The 22,209-nt window shown below is 36.6% G+C and overlaps 1 protein-coding gene across 1 annotated transcript in view; it reads left to right on the forward strand.

Moving 5' to 3' along the window:
• Sap-r (Saposin-related) overlaps nt 1-22,209 on the forward strand; it is a 203,795-nt gene that overhangs the window by 79,043 nt on the left and 102,543 nt on the right. The window lies entirely within an intron of this gene.

Consider the following 22,209-nt stretch of genomic DNA (forward strand, 5'->3'; position numbering starts at 1 on the left):
TTCAGAGGGTTTCGGGTTCGATTTCCAGCTGGGTCGGGGATTTTAATCGCTTCTGATTAATTCTTTTGGCTCGGGGACTTCGTGTTTGTGTCCGTCCAACACTCTCCTCTTCATATTCAGACGACATACCACACTACCAACCACCACAGAAACACGTAATAGTGATTACATCCCTCCGTTTCAGGTTGGAGTCAGGAAGGGCATCCAACTGTAAAACCGGGCCAAATCCACATGTGCGATGCAGTTCGCACCCAGGACTTCACAGGTGTGGGAAAAGCAGTAGAAAGGGAAGTTAAAACCGTATCATGAAATCAAAATTAAACAAGGTAAAATTCACAGCAACTAAAGCCCAGGGCTGTGGAAGACAGAACGAACCATACAAGGTTATGGGTCGAAGGACGTTTGTGGTCAAAACTTCAACCTAAGAATAATCCAATTAATACTTAATTATTATAAAAAACGCTATGTAAAAGGAAATAAAGAACACTAGCATAAACAGAACATAGAAATACAAACCCAAGTGTAATTAAGTTCAAGTTTTATACAATGATCTTGCTGGTACTAGTCTTGAAAGAAAATACCTTTCGAATTACAATACACATCAAATGAAACTGAAGTTACGATGTAAAAGTAAATGAGTCCACTGCACAGAATGGGTCAATATTCAAAGGAAATTACAAATTGATAATGTGAGGAGATTACCTTCACTAAAGAAAAATACAGGTCATATGAAAACAATTTAAAGCTGAATTATTGTGGCCAAGCTTAACACAACACTGTTAGAAAAGCTTGCCTTGTGCAAACGTGAGGATGGATGTAAAACACCTTTACACCATCGTAAATTTGTTTAGATTCATGTTAGTAAGATCGATTGGTTGACTCCTGTGACAAATTAAATTAAGATAAATTAAGTTACATTAGGAAATTTAAGATTTGCTTACTCCAGGAAAACCAGAGCTCCCTGTGGAGCACAGGGCTCCCAGACAACACGTCTGCTCTACATGATCCCGAAGACGGAACAAAGCTCCTCCTGTGATGCCCTTCCCAAAGGTAGTCCGCGCTGGTTGGTGCAACAGGAAACAGCACAGCAAAATTAATGACCAGTGACCGCACAGTTATTTTTCAATTTTATTTAAGCCAATCTAATTTATATTTTTAATGTTATGCTAGTTATCTTATCCTGGGATACTTCTTGAAGCCTGGGTTTTGTGCGAGTCTCAGAGAATAGACACATGCATACAGGGTGTCCCACAAATTGAGATAATTAAAATTAATACAATTTGTAAATAACCCAGAAATTACTTGAAATAGGCCAAATATAAAAAAACTCACAGCAGACGTTACAAGGGAAATCCAGGAGTGAATTGAAACAATCAACAGTTTGGCTAAATGACACAGTAATGAAATGTGTAAATTATCATCTTTCATAAACAGCTATGTAAATCACATGAGTTTAAAATCTTCATATTTTAAATTCAATTTAAGCTGCGTCAATTTCCCGTGAAAACTTCTTTCAGGTCGGTAACTGTGAGCGGCCAAGTGCATTGAAAAATATGCTACATAATGTATACCTGCCAACCCTTCCGAATTACCCGGAAACTTTCCGTTTTTTAACTCTTCTTCCGTTTTTCCAATTTATTTTAACTTCTTCCTATTTTTTACCAATATAACTTCCAGTTCGGTCAATGCTTTTCTCCTAGGATAAAGTATAAATTCTTATGTGCTTGTGTAATTTATGCAACCTCATTTTCAAGGGTATTTATTTGATGCTTTATTTTGCGAGTGTATTGTCCGTCGCCTTCGTATGAGTAGGCTTATATCATGATTCTCGCTCACCACAGCAGCGTGTGGGCTTTACAACAAGGAATGGGGATGGCAATCGTCCTACAAACAAGAGAGGCTAGCGCGTCCTAGGAATTCAGTTAATCGAGACGAAAGAGTTTGTTATTGTGTGTGTAACATCGTTTCTGTGTATAGTTTCTTTGAAATTGTCGACCACGTGATTTTTGTTGCGGTTCTGTGATTTTTCTCCTGTCAAAGTCATATGTTAATAAAGTATAAGGCATATTGATCTGTTTTGCCTGTGGTAGTTTCGAATTTCAGTGCATTTGTGTTCGTTCTTACTTCATAATTTTAATGAGTCGAATGTATTTCAGAGAGTTGTGTTGGTGACATTTTCTGATATTTTCTCTTCACATTATGGTCACAAAACATAACAGATGTTATCTCCAAGTTTTCTGAGGTGTCTTATAAAACTGAATTTCCGTTCATTTTACAGTTTAAAGGAAACTATTATGCATTTTATTCCATGTAGGTGTGATATAAGTATTATTCGTATGTGTATATCATAAATGAGAATGATTAGGTACATTTTCTCGTAACCATTATTATGCTTACATAGTTTAAGATTTTGTATTTAATTGTCCATTTGCATTATAACTGTCCTTTTCTCACCAAGGCCGTGCAGTATACGTGATGAAATCCAAGAATTAAAAATCATTCCTAATTTTGATTTCTAAAAGTTGGCAGGTGTGATAATACCAAGCCAAGCAACAGTTCATCTCAAGTAGTTTTTTATTTCTCCGATCTAATAAACTACAACAGTTGTCAAGACAAAGGCACTATATAGCTCAGAATTAGAAAGATAAGAAAAGGAATAAGAAAATGGAAGCTGAGGAGCTTGAAAAGAAAGAAAGAAAAATTCAAGACATTCCAGGAACAACATATAAAGGCCAAGACCATCTGGTCAGAAGAAAGGATGAGGATCCTCATTGTAAAGTATTAAACAATTCTGGGTGAGGAAGAAAAGATGAATCAGTAAACCAGTTTCCTACTGTTCAAAAATTGGAAGGAGGAGGAGAAGAAGAATCATTGTGTAGTGATAGAATCTGATGATGATATTTCAAGAATTAAAGATGTCATTATGCTTTTAACACATTATATGCCGAACGCCAAGTGTCGTCCACGAAACCCATACGTAGTACATTTTGATACATTGTCTACTTCGCAAAGCCCATATATGTATGGGATATATGAGGAAAGTAGAAGAGGAGGAGGAGGAGGAGAGAAAGGAGAAGGTGGTAGTGTTTCACGTTGATACCAACAACGTAAGGCAAGCAAGTATAAGTACCAACATAATTGGGGATGTGTGTGATCTGGTAAATGCAGCACAGGTGAAGTTTAAAGGAAGTGAAGATTATTATCAGTGGAATACTACGTAGGAGGGATACTGACTGGAAGGTGATTGGGGATTTAAATGGGAAACTGGGAGTGACATTTCTAGTTCCTAATGGGTGGGTAGGAGGTAGGGATCTTTAATCAGATGGCATTCACTTAAATCGCAGTGGTACGTATAAGTTAGGAAATTTGTTTAAAAAGTTTATAGGGGGGTACATTCAGGGAGACAGGGTGGTCTAGGGAGCGGTGATGAGGGTACAGGGATCTGCAAGTCAAGTAGAGATGACGTACAAATGTTAGTGTTGAACTGTAGAAGTATTTTAAAGGAATAGAATGAAGTAATTTAATAGATATAAACTTACGAGATATACTTATGAGGAGTTCAATCATGGCTGAGAAATAATATAATAGATGCAGGAATTTTCTCACGGGACTGGAGTGTGTATCGTGGAGATAGGATAGGAATGGTGGGAGGGGGAGTATTCATTCTGGTGAAAGAATTCGTTATCTACAAAAAAGTTACATGATGAACATGAAGTTGTGGGTGTAAGACTCATTTCTAAAGATAATAGGCAACTTGATGTCTTTGGAGTGTACAGACAGGGAAAGAGTAGCGCTGATGCTGATTCAGAATTATTTGATAAGATAATCAGCAATGTGGGAAACTATATAGAAAGGAATATGATTGTAGCAGGTGATCTCAATTGGGAAGGTGATGCGAATAACAGGAAGCATGACCAACAAATGGCAAATAAGTTAATATGGGATGGAAAGTTGATTCAGAAAGTGATAAAACCAACTAGAAGGAAGAATATTCTGGACGTGGTACTGGTGAAACCGGATGAGGTCTATAGAGAAACTGAAGTTATTGATGCAATTAGTGATCACGAAGCTGTTTTTGTCGTAGTTAAACATAAATGTGATAGAAAGGAAGGTCTTAGAAGTACCGTACGACTATTAGGCAGTACCATATGGCTGATAAAACAGGCATGAGGGAGTTTTAATTAACTATGATCTATGGCAAACGGTAAATAAAAATGTAAACGGACTCTGGGATGGGTTTAAAGCAATTGTTAGGAATGTGAAAACAGGTTTGTACCTTCAGAGGTGGTAAGGAATTTTAAAGACCCAGAGAAGTAAAGAGTGAGAAGTAGGTGCAGGTTTGAAAGAAATTGTTAGAAATGGCTGTGGAAGTAAGGAGGGAGGAATTTACTAGGAAATTGAATCTAGCAAAGAAGTCAGTTAAGGATAACATGATGGCAGGCATAATTGCTAGAAATTTTAGTGAAAAATGGAAGGGTATGTATAGGTACTTTAAGGCAGAAACAGGTTCAAAGGACATTCCAGAAATCATTACTGAACAAGGGGAGTGTCTATGCGAGGATCTTCAAAAGGCAGAAGTATTCAGTCAGCAGTATGTAACGCTTGTTGGTTACATGGACAATGTCCAGATAGAGGAGGTGACTAATACTAAATAAGTATTAAAATTTACCTATAATAATGACATTTACAATAAGATACAAACGTTGAAAACTAGAAAAGCGACTGGAATTGATAATATTAAAGACAATGGGTTGGGGTATAGTACCATATATGAAGTACTTATTTGATTATTGTTTGCATGAAGGAGCTATACCAAATGAATGGAGAGTAGCTATAGTAAGTAGCCCCTGTGAATAAAGGAAAGGGTGATAGACATAAAGCTGAAAATTACAGGCCAGTCAGTTTGACGTGCATTGCATGTAAGCTTTGGGAAAGCATTCTGATTATATCAGACATGTTTGCAAAATTAATAACTGGTTTAATAGAAGGCAATTCGAGTTTAGGAAAGGTTATTCTACTGAAGCTCAACTTTTAGAATTCCAGCAAGATATAGCAGATATCTTAGATTCAGGAGGTCAAATGAACTGTATTGTGATTGACCTATCTAAGGCATTTGATAGGGTGAATGAATCATGGGAGACTACTGGCAAAAATGAGTGCAGTTGGACTAGACAAGAGAGTGAATGAATGGGTGCCTATACTTTTAGAAAATAGAACTCAGAGAATTAGAGTGGGTGAAGCTTTATCTGACCCTGTAATAATTAAGAGGGGAATTCAAGGCAGCATTATTGGACCTGTATGTTTTCTTATATATGTAAATGATAGAAGTAAAGAAGTGGAATTAGAGATGAGGCCTTTTGCGGGGTGATTTTATTCTGTATAGAGTAATAAATAAGTTGCAAGATTGTGAACAACTGCAAAATGACCTCGATAATGTTCTTAATTGGACAGTGGGCAATGGTATGATTATACACAGGGTCAAAAGTCAAGTTGTGAGTTTTACAAATAGGAAAAGTCCTCTCTGGTTTAATTACTGTGTTGATGGGGTTAAGGTTACTTATGGGAATGATTGTAAGTACCTAGGTTTTAACCAGTGGCGGTAGGCTCTCGGGAGCACATGAGCACGTGAACACCCAGTTTTAATACATCGTTACGCACTGTGGATAATTTTAAACTTTCCTTTCTTTTGACCTGATTTCGACAATCAAAAGCATTCGACTTATATCGAAGCTCCGTTACACTGACAGTTGTTCGTTTTGACTGACAGTGCAGTGAGCACACTGGGTAATGCGCTATTGTGCTGAAGACTATACTCATGCGCAAAGCAGATGACGTTGTGGTTTATGCACTGACATTCCCATTACGGAGGAGCACGGTAAGGTACGTGCCTTGTTGTCTAGAGCCACCGTCAAACCAGTTGCAGTATTACAGTTGACCACAAGGGTCCGCCACCTCCCCTATTCTGATTAGCCACAGCCTCCCAGGAGCTACTATTGCATTACATTACCGGCAGATTTCGCTAGTAATTCTGAATAGACATTTTCTAGCTCATTGCGAACAGGTGTTCGTAATCGCGCGGGAAGAAGTTTGCTTTACCTTGTGATTGGAAAATCTTTACAAGTGAAATTTGGGTGTTGTGTTTTGCTTCTCGGTTTTTATGGTTTGTAACTATGGTATTCTTTGTGTAAGAGGAAATAAATTGAGTTCACGTAATTTTAACCAGGGAAATATTAACCTATCAGGATAAGTTAGAAATAAAAAGGCTTGGACCAGACAGACCAGATTTGATTGTTGAAAAAGTTACAAAAACTGACAAACACGAGTATAGGCGTAAGTTTAAGAGAGAAGTGTACGAAACACGCAAGTGGGTCTGTTGCTGTAAATCTAGGAATGCGCTTTTTTGTTTGCCCTGTTTATTGTTCTACATAGAAAGAAGTGTATGGAATTCAGCTGGGTGCACAGACCTTGCTCATTTGAGTGCAAAAATAAATAAACATGAAAATTCTCACGCACACAAAATGCGAGTATTGAATTCCCTGTGCTAGTGTTGTCTACAATTTCCAAGACTAGAATAATTAACATGTGATACAGTAGAACCCTGTTTAACCGAGATAATGCAGAGAATGTTGTGTATTGTGGTCAATTCGGAAACAATTATTTTTAAAAATCGACTGGTAAATGCGGTACACGTTATTTCTAAGCTTCTCGTCATACCCAGGTAAACTTCGTGCTATGTAAAAACCAAGAATAGTGCTCCCATCCTTCAATGTTCGCAGTGCAGTAAAGTTATTATGAATTTTACTTTTGTTCTTCACTAACACAGCCGGCCCCGTGGTGTAGGAGTAGTGCGCGTGCCTCTTACCCGGATGTTCCGCGTTCAATTCTCGGCCAGGTCAGGGATTTTTACCTGGATTTGAGGGCTGGTTCGAGGTCCACTCAGCCTACATGATCACAATTGAGCTATCTGACGGTGAGATGGCTGCCCTGGTTTAGAAATCCAAGAATAACGGCAGAGAGGATTTGTCGTGCTGACCACACAACACCTCATAATCTACAGGCTGCTGGGATGACCAGTGGTCGCTTGGTAGGCCATGGGGTTTGGTTTTGTTCTACACTAGCACCCAGGTGAACTTCGTTCTATTTAAAAAGCAAGAATAGTGCTCGCATCCTTCAGTATTCGCAGTGTAGTAGTTATTATGAATTTTACTTTTGTTTACACTAACAGATTAGTCTAATATAAAATGTACCCTCGGTTACAAGGGTTCTGCCATATTATTTGTGAAAAAGAAACCGTACAAAGAACTTTAAGTGAAGTGATTTATGTACCTATGTCAGTTTTTTTGCTGATTTAAGACATGAACAAAAATGTTGTTGTGAACCCCCTAAAAATTTTGTCACAAGCCACCACTGGTTGTAACATAAGGAAAGATCTTCATTGGGGTAAGCGCATAAATGGGATTGTAGATAACGGGCACTGATATCTGAACATGGTTATGATGGTGTTTAGGGGATATAGTAAGAATGTAAAAGAGAGGGCATGTAAGTCTCTGGTAAGACTCCAACAAGAGTATGGTTCCAGTGTCTGGGACCCTCGCTAGGATTATTTGATTTGAGAACTGGAAAAAATCCAAATAAAAGCAGCTCTATTTGTTCTGAGTGATTTCCGACAAAAGAGTAGCATTAAAAAAATGTTGCAAAGGTTGGGCTGGGAAGACTTGGGAGAAAGGAGACGAGCTGCTTGACTAAGTGCTTGTAGTTAAGATTGATATCTATATATATTGTACCAGGAAAAGTTTTTGGGGAAAGGGCATGAGTAGGACCTCAGGGAGTGGAACTTGGTTTTGGAGCCGATACGGAGTAGGATAGACTCGCAGAGCGAATAATAGATGGTTAAAAAAAATTTTTAAACAATTTATTAATTCTTCACCCTGCAATATGATTATTGGACTCAAATCTGGCATTGAAATTAAAAGTTTGAACATAATCTTCCTGAATTCTGTTCATGAAAATTAAATGAATATCACTGATTCCAAAGTCTTTCATATGTGAGAAGACGAGGTATTAGATTTCCACCTAAAGTCTTTCTAAATATGAGCACACACTTGTAATTGCAAATTGACATGAGAAATTAAATTTCTGTTAAAAGTTTTCAGTTTTTCAGTTTGTAAACCTTGATGTATAGCACACTTGAAAAGCCTAAAGTCTTTCTGTGAGATATGAAAATTAAATTAATCACTTCTGAGAAACTATGAGAACTCTGAAATATTTGTTCACACGCGGCACTGAAGTTTCCACTGTTCAAAATTAATGAGAAAATTTTAGTCAGTTTGTTACTACTCACTTAATGAAAGAAATGTTGCTACAAATGTTGAAGGATGGACGTCTGGAATGTTCCGTGGAGAATCAGGGTCGGCGATGTTCCCTTAACACACCATGTTGACGTCCCCCGATGAGGTGATGACGGCTGGAACTGGATCGTGTAGAATTGCAGCTCGTTAAGGTGATTTTTCACACACGAAAAATTCACTTAGTGCGAGTAGTTATCACTGACACTGTCATTTATTGTTGAACACAAGTTTATGGCGTCATTGAACTTTAAGACGTTAAATGAATAATCACAGTCCTTCTGTATGAAATACTATTTAAAGTCATTACTGAAACGTCCATAATTACACAGTTCACACTTGAAAAGGCAAATCATAGTCTATAATCAGTCTTTGAACACGGTCATTAAGTCACTAAGGATTATTTTCTGATTATCTTGTTATAATGTCATATTACCTCAGAAAAAGTTCTTAGTATTCACCCAGATTACTACTGTAAGTCGTATACTAATATGGCGTGAATAAAGAAATACAGTTCAATACTCGAAAAGAAATGAGTTCTGGTAATTCTACACATTAGTTTCTGTAGAAGTTCAATATCATGTGAAGTAAACTAAGTCTACACATAATGATATATTCTGTGAACGTTAAATATTTGGTATTTGCACTTCAATAAGTTCACTCGTATTATATTCTCAAATGTCATTAGAATTAGACTGTAGTCGCGACGCGATGTAGTAAATACAGTGCAACGTCGTTTATAATTTTGTCGGCGATATAACTTCGTGTTCCGGAAACGCTACGGCAAGTACTTTCACCGTGACACTGCGCGGACATACTGTACGAGGGTCGGTCTCTCCCCTGTCTCACTCACACACATCTGTGTACTCGTCCTTGTACTGCGCTGCTCTGCTTGTTAGCCTTGACATATATATGCCGGCGCTGGGAGGGGTGGTTTATCTTGGCCATGTGACCGTGAGTGTATAATTTTCTTAGACTTTAAATTATTATAACTCAACAACCATGGGATGGATTAATTGGAAATTCACAGGGATTAACTTTTATGACGTCCGCTACAATTCAGCGTTTGTCCCGTTGAAATTGGTTAAGGTGTTGAAAAGCTTGAGAAAAGAAAATTCTTTTGGAAAAATATTTCTAGGGGAGGTGAGCTTCGAGCGACAGGTGACGTCACTTGACTTCGCCTAGGGCACTCGTGAAGTCTGGCACCTGCTGGAACATTCCTTTATTTAAATGTTCGTACGTCGGACGGATATTTTATGCTGGAATAACTTTTCTTTCGATTGATATGGGCCAGGACATAGGCTTTCCTGGTACAATATATAGATATATAAAGTAACTTGTCCTGACTGACAGATTCATCATCGCCAAGCCAAAACTACTGGACATAAAGAAATGAAATTTTGGGAATACATTCATATTAAGATGTAGGTGTCGCTAAGAGAGGATTTTTGTATATTCCATCAGTAAGGGGGTGAAAAGGGGAGTGAAATTTTAAAATGAGTGTATCTATATCTCAAAACGTTAAAAGTTTACAGATGTAAAAATTGGTATGTAGAATCTTCTTTAAAAATAAGGAAACACGTATTTTTTTGTTTTCAGAAAATCCTAATAGGAGGGGTGAAAAAGGGTGAAAAGGGGGTTGAATGCCTTTAATCAGGATACTGGTACTTATATCTCAGAAACTGAAGATATTAGAGACCTGAAAATTGGTACTTTTGATTTCATTTAAAAATCAAGGAACACGTATTTTTTTGTTTGAGGAAAATCCAATTAGCGGGGGGGGGGGGGGGTTGAAAAGGGGTGAATTTTTTAAAATGAGTGTATCCATATCTCAGAACTTTGAAAGTTTACAGATGTAAAAATTGGTATTTAGAATCTTCATTAAAAATAAAGAAACTTGCATATTTTTGTGTTTGGAAAATCCCAATAGGAGGGGTAAAAATGGGTTGAATTCCTTTAATGAGGATACTTATATTTCAGAAACTGATGATATTACAGACCTGAAAATTTGTGTCTAGAATCTCCTTTAAAAATAAAGAAACACGTATTTTTTTGTTTTTGGAAAATCCAATTCATGGCGAGGTGAAAAGGGGGGTGAATTTTTAAAATGAGTATCTATATCTCAAAACTTTTCAAATTTATAGATGTAAAAATTGGTATTCAAAATCTCCTTTAAAAATAAACAAACACGTTGCACCATCCTGAGGGGATTTCTTTCTTGCACCATATTGGGCAACCCAACAATTGCTCCGGCTATTTTCCCCTTATCCAACCATCACTTCTACGGATCATTAAATGGATCAATGCATTTTAAAAAAAACGATGCTAAGTGTCGGTAGCTATGCTCGCTTCTAACATTCATTGAATAAACAGTATCCGCATCATAAAATTTAAGCGATTTATCGCAATCTTCATTTCTCATATCACATTTATCGATAGGATAATCCTTAAATTGCCATGCGACACCTCTCAGGGATAATTAAAATGCATCTGTGAATAGTATTATTTTTACGTGAGGTCAACTGGGAAACCGCATTTCCTTTTTAATAAATTACCATCGATACCATCCACCGGAATCAATGTTAAGTTGTCCAAGTCCAAATCATTCGAAGAAAAGAAAGAAAAAAAAATTTTTTTAAATTAATTAATTCAAAATCATCTATACCATAATATTAGCCTATCTTCAATAATAACCTCTAAATTGAATAATCTATAGTTTATTTCATGATTCTAGAATCATAAAAGAAAATCTGATAACATTTATTTACATCAATTATCTTCCTCCTCTCTATATGGAATATTTAAATTTAATCCATCTACAATGTGATTCAATTGATCCTCTTGCACTTATTATCCGCATCATAAAAATAAAGAAGAAATTCTCTTAATCACATAAATCGTAGGTACATATTCTATCTGTTGAGGATGTAGTTAAATATTCTCTGAAATTAATTATCTCATAATAATAATAATAATAATGACAATTAATTGATAAGCAGAAAAATTAATATAGGTTAAAAAAAATCTAAGTCCCTAAGCCTTAGTAAATTTCATAATAAATATGCTTAATCTGAGTCCATCAGCTCTTGTTTCTTTCTAAAAAAAAATAAAATAAAATGCTTATTTTCGTCGATATTAAATTGATATTCTGTCACTAACAAATGTATATCTTCCAATATTATAACGTCACAGTTGCAAGTAAGTTCCAAGTATATAACAGCTCAAAATGGCTATTTCAAATATATATCGATCATTAAATGAAAAATATTGGTCACTTTGACCATGTCATTTGGTTAAAATATTCAGATAACATCCTAAAATTAAATGTAGGTATCGTATAAAGATCAATTATTATCGTAGTTCAAATAGAAATTATACCTATCATGATTTATGGTTTCACCAATGTCCAATCAAGTATCATAAAATTCGTAGGAATGTATTTGGTAACCTATTTTATTTAATTGTGGCAGAGATTCAAATTATGAAGTTGCTCTATCAATTAAATACATTCTCGATACCAAACTTCAAATAACATTCAGTTCAACGTTGACACATTCTCTATGAAAACAACAAGTTTCCCCTTATTTATTTCTTATTTGGATAATTAATCTGAAGACAGTTTACGGTAACCCACATACGAAATCTACGATGTATTTCATTGTATTCATGTACCACTAACCCAATATATCTCGCATTACCATTTTAATATCTTGCCGCATATGTCAAACATCACCATTGGCCAGTAATACGTCGTATTTACCACCAAAATTATCCATAAGCATATCTATCTCTCCATTTACCAATATTAATTATCATATCATCTCGTCATTCATTCCCATAAATATATCTCAGCGAATAATTATTCGTAAAACCACATCAACATGTCACTCAAATCCTAACTTCCCTACGTAAACATTTATCATTTCCAACTAGGCGGCAAATCATCTTAACATATCATTAATGTACTGCAACGGTACATTTCTGGGTAAGTTTCATTTGTAATACACATGAACACGTTATCCTGTAAATGAAACACATGTATAAACTAAACAAGTTAATATTTACTCACATGTCATCGCGTCGTAATAGTAACCAGATCTAAGTTACTCAGAAATCAACTATCTTCTTTAAAACATTACGTCTGGGATATGTCTCTTTGTATACGTTGTTTCAATCCCATAATGGTTAAAAACATCACTTTAAATCTCTCCTTGTTCAATTATAAACATTCCTATGTTATGACATTGATTATAAACTCTGGAAGAAATACCTACTCCCATAATGATAAATCAACTAGGATAATCTCATTGCAAAGATAGTATCGACTGAGATGTCATCACAAAGAACTCCATAACAAGCAACATACCAATGTTCACTACAAATATTTAAATACTACGTCTACGACACATTAGTCTCAAGATAATAAAATAATTCTTTGGAACTTAGCTTGCGGCTGCTGATGTTAGATGACTGGGTTAGGCTCCGATGTTGTCATCTTAGGGCTGCGTAAAAAGTCCCCAACATCTGTTACGTCACCATCAGGTTGTAGTCTCAAAACTCGGGTTAGCAGGAACAGCTGGGCGGTCTATGTCGGAAAGTCGGCTCCATCTCCGATTTAGCCTCTCATGTTGTAGCCGTTAGTCATATGTGAAAGACACATTTCCAATATGGCAATTAATATCACGTCCATATCCTTCAGAATGTTCTACAAAGAATCTAGATTATATTTTTGTTTCAGGTTATTATGTCAGAAATTCAATGTCAATTCCTTGTGACAGATTTAAACAGGTAAATTATCAAATTAGCTTTTTTTTTTTTTAATCCAGCCAATCTACCTATAATACGTTAAATTTGACTTGGTATTTCGTAACGGCCTTCGGTCTATATTCCGACTACTGTCCGGATACTATTCAACTTCTTCTGACTTTCCGCCTCGATATTTGATCAGATATAGGTGTAATTCTAAAATTTCTTCACTGTGCAGGTTCTTCAGTTCTTATTAATTGAAATATTTCCCTTCTTTCCGCGAGGATTATTTTTTTTCGTGGATAAACTTACTTCGAAGTTTTGCGTACCAAATTTTTTATTGTTCACACTCTTTCTCTTTTTTTAACAATTTTAAAAACTTTCTATTTTTTTATCACGGCCGCATGGATCCTTTCTAACTTTACATCTAACTCCATGACCTAGGCATACTTAATTCGCCAAATGAACATCTTTGCCGTCACATGCATGGCCTCCTTAATTTTATGCGTCTGTATTATATGTATTCTGAAATCACGGCCTATTTCACTTAATATATTCGTTCTTTTTAGATGTATAGCTCAATTACATAATCTTTACGATCTCATTACCGTGCATGGCAAACTTTTAACATCGTATGACATCCTTTATTCCGTTATCAGGACGATGAAAACGCTACAACGTATTTTCTTGTTTTCGGAAAATCCGGGTGGAAAAGGGTGAAAAATGGGTTTCATGCCTTTAATGAGGCTACTTATATTTCAGAACCTGAAGATATTACAATCCTGAAAATTGGTATTTGGGATCTACCATAAAAATAAAGTAACAGGTATTTTTTTCGTTTTCGGAAAATCCAAATAATGGGGAGTGAAAAGGGGGGTAAATTTTTAAAATGAGTGTATCTACATCTTAAAACTTCAAAAGTTTACAGATGTAAAAATTGGTATTTAAAATCTCCTTTAAAAATAAGGAAACGTGTAAATTTTGTTTTCGGAAAATCCCAATAGGAGGGGTAAAAAGGGGCGAAAAATGGGTTGAATGCCTGTAATGAGGATACTTATGTCTCAGAAACTGAAGATATTACAGAACTGAAAATTTGTATATGGGATCTCCTTTAAAAATAGAGAAACACATATTTTTTGTTTTTGGAAAACCCAATTAATGACGGTTAAACAGGAGTGACAATTTGTGGTGAAATTTTTGAAAGACTATATCTACAGAATATCTGAGCAATGTAAAATGTTACAGATGTAAAAAGTGGTATTTGGAATCCCCTGTAAATGTAAAGGAACATAGTTCATTTGTTTTTGGAAACTCCACTTACGGGGAAGTAAAAAGGGGGTTAAATTTTAAAATGAGAATTTCTACATTAAGTTATATCTCAAAAAACTTAACATGTTATAGAAGTGAAAAATGGTATTTTTTATCTCTATTAACAATAAAGAAACGTGTATTTTTAGTTTTTGGAAATACCACTTGGGTGGAGGGGGGGAGTTAAAAGCGACTGAAAATACTGTTGAATTCTTTTAATTAGGCTACTGATATCTGAAAAATGAAGATGTTACAGACGTGAAATTTGATATTTGGAATCTGCTTTTAAACTAAAGAAACACGTATTCTCGGAAAATCCAATGAGGGGGGGGGGGGTGCAAGAATTGAAAAATTAAATGACTTAATTTTATGATAATACATCTAATAAAAAGCAAAGTTATTACAGACGTGAAAATTGGTATTTGGATCTCTTTTAAAAACAAAGAAAAACGCGTTTTGGGGGGGGGGAATCATCTTGGGGGGCGGGAGTGAAAAGGAGTTGAATTCCTTCCATGAGGACACATAAATCAAGAACTGAAGAAGTTAGTTGCGATAATTGGAATTTAGAAGATCCTTTACTATTAAAGAAACAAGTTTCCCCCCCCCCCCCGGAAAATTCACTTGTTGGGGAGGGGGGGGTCTGAAAGGAAGTGAGAAGAAAGTGAATTATTTTTATGGGGATACTTATATCTCAAAACTGAGGGTAGTAGACGTGAACATTGGTGTTTGGAATCTCCTTGAAACATAAAGAAACACTCCTCCTAATTTTTTTTGGGCGGGGGGGGGGGGGGGTAAAAACTTAACAGTGATGGGGTGTAAAGGGAGGTGAGACCAATTGATTTTACTGTTCATAATGTACTTATGAGGAGCCTCCGTTGCTCAGGTGGCAGCGCGCCGGCCTCTCGCTAGGTTCTGTGGTTCAAGTCCCGGTCACTCCATGTGACATTCGTGCTGGACAAAACGGAGGCGGGACAGGTTTTTCTCCGGATACTCCAGTTTTCCTTGTCATCATTCATTCCAGCAACACTGTCCAATATCATTTAATTTGCCATTCATTAATCATTGCCCCAGAGTAGTGCGACAGGCTTCGGCAGCCGGCACGATTCCTATTGTCGCTGCTAGATGGGGGCTTTATTCATTCCATTCCTAACCCTGTCGAATAACTGGAAACAGGCTGTAGATTTTCGATGTACTTATTCTGATCATAAACCGACCATTTTTAATCTTTCCTGGGTTCGTTTTCAAGAGCCATCTTTTCCCTCGGAGAACATTCTTAGCTTACAGTAGATTCTCCTGGCATATAAATAAAAATTTAAACACATTTAAAATAAACGATAGGTATGAGATTGACCGTCCAGTTGTTCACCTCTATAATAAGGTCAATAATGCACGGAAGTATGTCATTCGTATCGCCAGAAATCCCGCGCACTTGCCTACGCGCGACAATGGTGCTGGTCACATTGTCAACAATGACAATGGCAGCAGACGTAATTTACCGCCAAGTAACGCTCTTGCATCTTGCTGTGGGTTCCAGAACATCTATAATAATAATAATAATAATAATAATAATAATAATAACCTACATCCACATGATATCACCCACCCTAATAATAACAATAATAATAATAATAATATTGTTCTGGGCCGTCATCAAATGTGCGGACCGCGCTAGAAACGGGTCCTGAACGGGTATTGACTACGAATGCAGTCCAGCCGCGGGTTCAGTACTGCCAAGACATCCAAGACGACACCACGCCGGATCTTTTCAAGGATTTGATCCATATTAAAAATGCTTAAAGGAAAAGATGGCAAAGATGTAGGGACACAACTGACCGGGTGGAATACCTGGACCTAGCCCGGGAAGTACGAAATCGATTGCTGGAAAGAAAGATTGAAAAATGGGAGGAAACTTGCCGTAATCTATTAGAAAAAAAGTCAGGTCGCGAATTATGGCGGATTCTCTCAGAAAACGAGTCAGATCGCGAATTATGGCGGATTCTCACAGAAAACAAGTCAGATCGCGAATTTTGGCGGATTATATCTAAAACAATTCAATTATAAATTTCAGTATAATACCGTAGCGAAGCACGGGTATCTTGCTAGTCTTGTCATAAAGTGTTATAGGGACATGTTTTGTCCTTGTATGGGCACCATCAACCTTATCTCGTACCTTTTTGGTCTATAATCAGGAACCTGATTTACCTTATCAAAATATGTAAATACATGTTACAAAGTTAAAAATTCTTGTATGTATTCTTGTTTGACTGTTTAAAATATAAACACATTGAAAACATCTAAAAGTATGATTGAGACGGATGATTGTTGTTAATAAAATCTTATATATGAAACCTTTCTAGAGTTTAATTAACCATTCTGTCCATGTCTCCAGCTTTGATTTTGAATGTTCAAGGCTAAAACCGTTTTCCTGAACACTTGTTAAGAGATCTACTGACTCGTTTGTGTCAAGTGTTCAGGAATAACTGTGTTTTGTATTGAAAAGGCCATTATTAATAAGTACTGTAATGCTATTGACTTAGGTCTAGTTCAATACGGACCAAACATGAGAATAACTACATGTAATAGTATGTGATGTGTTCAAATCAAATCAAAATCTCTTTATTTGCAAATGAGGTGTCTACCTCGGTGGCAAATGGTACACTAAAATACATTATTGTCAAGCACTAAATTTTAAATTAACAAGAGAAGGAAAAAATTTGTTTTTCTAGTATGCAATAATATACAATTTATGCTAACAATTTTTTTCCTATTAAACAAACAGATCTTCCTTAATAAATTTATATTGTTTACAAAATTCTACTTATAATATCTCTTATACTTACATAGTCAACTCATATACAGGATGTGGAATTACTTCAAATAATACTATGCAACTGGTATAAGATTAAAATTTACATTGCATTTATTTACTTTTTTTTTTACCCATTTTGGAACCTAAGTAGCATAACGACCTGCTGCGTCTTAAGCAGAGCCCCCTTTTGCCACCACTTTTCAGAGTTCCTGAAGGGCCTTCACAGCTACCGTAGTGGTCCCAGGGCCCTCGAAGTCCCCAATGTACTTCACCCCTACAGGCAGTCCCCTACTGTACAAACTCCATGGACCAGGGAATGGAATTAATTTTTTTTTAACACATTTTTTATTTACAATAGCCTGCACTGGTCGACTGCCCTCTAACATTTCATTTATTTTCCCTGTTGCTGTTTATTCTCTTCTTGAATACCTGTACAGATTTTGGAAAAGGATCAAACACTACCCCTGGTAAACTGTTCCACTCCTTCACGCCCTTCCCAATGAAAGAAAATTTACGCCAGTCGCTTCTGCTAAAATTCCTTCTAATTTTATACTTGTGGTCAGTTCTGCCAATATAATTATTTTCCAACTGAAGCCTCTCACGAATTTCTCCCCATGCTGCTTCTCCTGTATAGGCTCTATATAATGCTATAAGTCTAGTTTTCTCCCTTCTCTTACTTAAAGTTTCCCACCGAAGTTCCTCTTAACATTTCTGATACACTACTGTTTCTCCTGAAATCCCCTGTTACAAATCTTGCTGCTTTCCTCTGCACACTATCTATTTCTTTTATTAGGTATTCTTGGTGAGGATCCCAAACACTGTTTGCATATTCCAATAATGGACGAACCATACTTAAGTAACTTTTTTCTTTTAATTCTTTGTTGCATCCTTTAAGTAGCCTCATTATGACATGTAACGATCTGTATGCTTTCCCAACAATGTCATCAACATGACCCTTCCAGTGCAAATTACTTTCAAATCTCACACCTAAGTATTTGCACTTGTCATCTTTTGGGATAACTACCTCATCCAAAGTATATTCAAATTCAGTTTTAAAGTTCCTGTTTGTAAATGTTGTAACAGTTGATTTGCCTCCATTAACCTTCATATTATTTTCTTCAACCCACTGTTGGATACTTTCAAGGTCCCTTTGTAATTCTGAACAATCCTCACTGTTATTTATTTCCCTATAAACAATTATATCATCTGCATACAATCTTATTTTTGATGTTATATTGTTCCCTAAATCATTTGTGTATCTGAGCTATCAGTGGAGAGATGGCGTAGAATGATATAAGTAGACTAATAAGTTTGAGTGGTGTCTTTAAAAGTAGGTAAGAATCATAATATGAAGATAAAGTTGGAAAAAAGTTTTAATTCAAGAGGACAAATCGGGGAGAATATTTGTTTATAGGAAGGGGAGTTAAGGATTGGAATAACTTATCAAGGGACATGTTCAGTAAATTTCCGGTTTCTTTGCAGTCATTTAACCCTTAACCATGGACGTTAAAATTTTGTGCATGATTACTGACGTGAGGTCTGATGGACCCCCATTGGAAATATGGGTTAGAAAATGCCATAATATTAATTCTGATGTATTATTTGTGTATTCTAATAAATCACGTATTACTGAATTAAAATACATAAAACATAAGCAGTTTATCTCAATATTAAGGCACCAAATTAATAATAATTGTACTGTAGGGTTGGAGTTTCTATGGTACAAAACAAGAGGCTTCAGAAATGTCTTTAGTATTCAGTGTGTAGCACACATATAGGTACCTGCATCCTGAACATAGTGTTCACATATCAGAACATATTTATAGGTTTCCTCTTCAGAGGCAGCCCTACCCAGGGAGTGGCACCCCTGCCTATATGAGTTCCAGAGCACATTGACCCAGTGTGTAACATCAGGTATGGGTCCCAGCTCAGAGTAATGAGTGAAGACCTAAATGGCAGAGAAGGTGGACTTCGGTACGGTGGAGATGGTGGAAGGGGCAAACCTGTAGCGTCTATACTCCAGAGGAGCGGCTACAAAAGGCGTCTGTCTCCATGTTAGGGTGGGCCTAATTTTGAACCTGGCAGTAGGTATAAAATGCCTTTGGGTGTGGCGAGCCCATCGTAACAGTAGCCTATATGGATAAAGCAGAGACGGTGCCTCAGAAAAGGTTAGGGCGCCCCGTGCTAAAAGGGACGCACAGCTCTTCGGGTGCTGGGGGAACTGTGAGAAGTGGGCAACCAGCACTAAACTAAATCAAGACTGTGACAGTAAATGTCCTGACACTGACGGGAAAGACAGAAGAACTGGTTGACTTCATGAAAGAAAAAGATATAGCCATACTTGGACTGTGTGAGCCCAAGAAGAGGGCTACAGGAGAAATTCCTCAAATGATTGTTGGAAACACCTGGTTTAGGAACAAGAACAGTCAGAAGATTACAAGGTATGGTTGGGGAAACAGACGAACAAAGACCATGATTGATTATATAATCATAGAGTTGTGATAGGAAAATTGAAAGTGAGAAATTAAAAAAAACCATTAAGAAGGGAGAAAAGAATTAAAGTATGGAAGTTGAAGGAGAAAAGCATGCAAGAAGAATTTCAAAGGGAAATAATACCCTTGGTACCCAGGATAGAGATCGGGAATGTTGAAGATTTAACTCTTCAAGTGGCAAACGCCTGATATCAGCCGTTTTATGCATTTGCCCAGTGGCAACGCCTGCATTTTGACATGCTTTTTATTTTATTTCGGTAATCGAATGATTATTTATCGAAATGTGCTAATTATGAATCAAAGGAGAAATGTTCGGTCATAATCATGAAATAGTTTGTATAATAGCATGTTGCAATAATATAGTGTAAATTCTTGCCAAAGTAGCGTCAAAATCCTGCTGTCTTGTGCTAGCTGCTACATGCTCAGCGGCTGGCCACAACGTATGTCTCTGCTGAGCCAGCTATATTTAGTCCCCAGTTTTCCTTCTGATATCAATCTGAAGTGTTGATATGACTCGTGTCAGCAATACTGAATCATTTCCTCACAGGAACAGTGAATAAATCTTCAAAGGGATGTCTCGCATTGTTTTAGGTACAAAACTTGAACCTAGGCAAACCGTTTACTTTAGGCAAGGTGACGTTCTACTGGTTGCTTATTAAGAGATGAAAACACGGAAACCAGTTTGTCTCGCAGCTGGGTGTCATGCTGAGGACAATGTTGTAAGGAGTCGAAGTGTGGAAACCACTACTGATTCATAAGTACAATATCTTCATGGGAGGTGTAAATAATAAAGATAAGTGCATTTACCATGCCACTTGTTCCAGACTGACCAGAAAGTACTGAAAGCAAATTTTCTATAATCTTCTAGATATGACATTATTTGATGCATACATCCTGTACATAAAAGAACACTGATAAGCCTTTAGCAAGATGAGACTTCATCGTCATAATACTGTAGTTAGGGGATTGCTAAATGAACAGTTCCCTATTCCAGATGTGAGGCCAACAAGTCATGCAGGAGGCCCCTCTCATGCTCTCGAAAAATTGCCGCAGAATGACAATCGCCTGTGTGTTGTGTGCTTGCAAAAAAAGTAGTAGTCTACATTCTGGTGCCCAGGATGTAATGGTGTGGTATTCACGAGGGGTGTTATCATACACTAGTGCACTTCTGGAGGCCTGACAATCGTGGAGTAAAAAGAAAGACCCACCCGAGTGACTGAGTGAAATGTACAAGTGGTAGCATACAATTGTTCCATACATTGTTATATATATTTTCCAGCTAAGAACAGTATTATAAACTGTATACCGATACGCAACTATTTACTATGAACTGGTGCTCCTATTGTATATGTCATATTTTAAAATTTACCTAAACATAAACATCATATATATATATATATATAGCAAAACGTTTGCAAAAATAAATAATATAAACAAATTCAATTTTTTTCCCCTTACACTTTTTGGATGATAAATAACAGTTTTAGTATCATCTTGTTCCTTGTACTTTTGAGGATAAAAGGGTGTGCTGTTTATGTATGTAACATGTCAACGATTTTCAACACAATCTGCAGCACCAGTAAAATATCACTGCCACTACAGGATAAATGACTGCCACCTCGAGGGTTAAGGAAGTACTGGTTGGATGTGCAGAAAAGGTATGTGGTAGAACGTCAGGAAATGTGAAAGACAAAGTGACACACTGGTGGAATGATGAAGGAAAAGAAAATGGCATGGGAAGCATGAAAAACATCTAAGACTGAAGAAAGTAGAAGAAAATATGTGGATGCAAAGAATTTGACCAAGAAAGTAGTGGAGGAAGAAAAGAGGAAAGGCTGGGCCTTATTCACACAGAAATTGACAGATGATACGCAGGGCAGCAAGAAATTACTGTATGGTATCTTAACAAACAAAAAGAGAGATCAAGTAAACACCAGATATTTGAAGGATAAAGGTGGCATAATATTAACAGTCAGAAAAAATAAGAAATAGATGGAGAGAGTATTTTCAGAAGTTGCTGAACATGAGAACTGATGAGTCATTCAGTGGACGACCAGGAAAGGCAATTAGTTGATGAAGAAAAGGATAAACAAATTACAGTGAATGAAATTGAAATGGCAGTAAGAAAGATGAAGAATGGAAAAACTGCTGGAATAGATTAGATTTCAGTTCAGATGATAAAGGCAGCTGGAGCTGTGGGCCTGCAGTCGACATACCGAGTCCTCAGGATTGTCTGGGAGAATGAGGTCCCTGAGGATTGTAAAAAAAAGAATAATCATTCCAATTTTCAAGAAAAGCGATAAAGTATTGAAGAACTAAAGGGAATTACTCTGATACCCCATGTTGCTAAGATAATGGAGGGGATACTGGAAAGTAGGATAAGGTTGTGGTTTGAAAATCAGATACAGAAAAATTAGTTTGGTTTCTGAAGTGGAAGGTCAACAATAGAGCCCATTTTCATTATGAGACAACTAATGGAAAAGCAATGGGAGTATAGGAATTATATGGT

This window comes from Anabrus simplex, chromosome 8, assembly GCF_040414725.1.
Source record: "Anabrus simplex isolate iqAnaSimp1 chromosome 8, ASM4041472v1, whole genome shotgun sequence".
Taxonomy (NCBI): domain Eukaryota; kingdom Metazoa; phylum Arthropoda; class Insecta; order Orthoptera; family Tettigoniidae; genus Anabrus; species Anabrus simplex.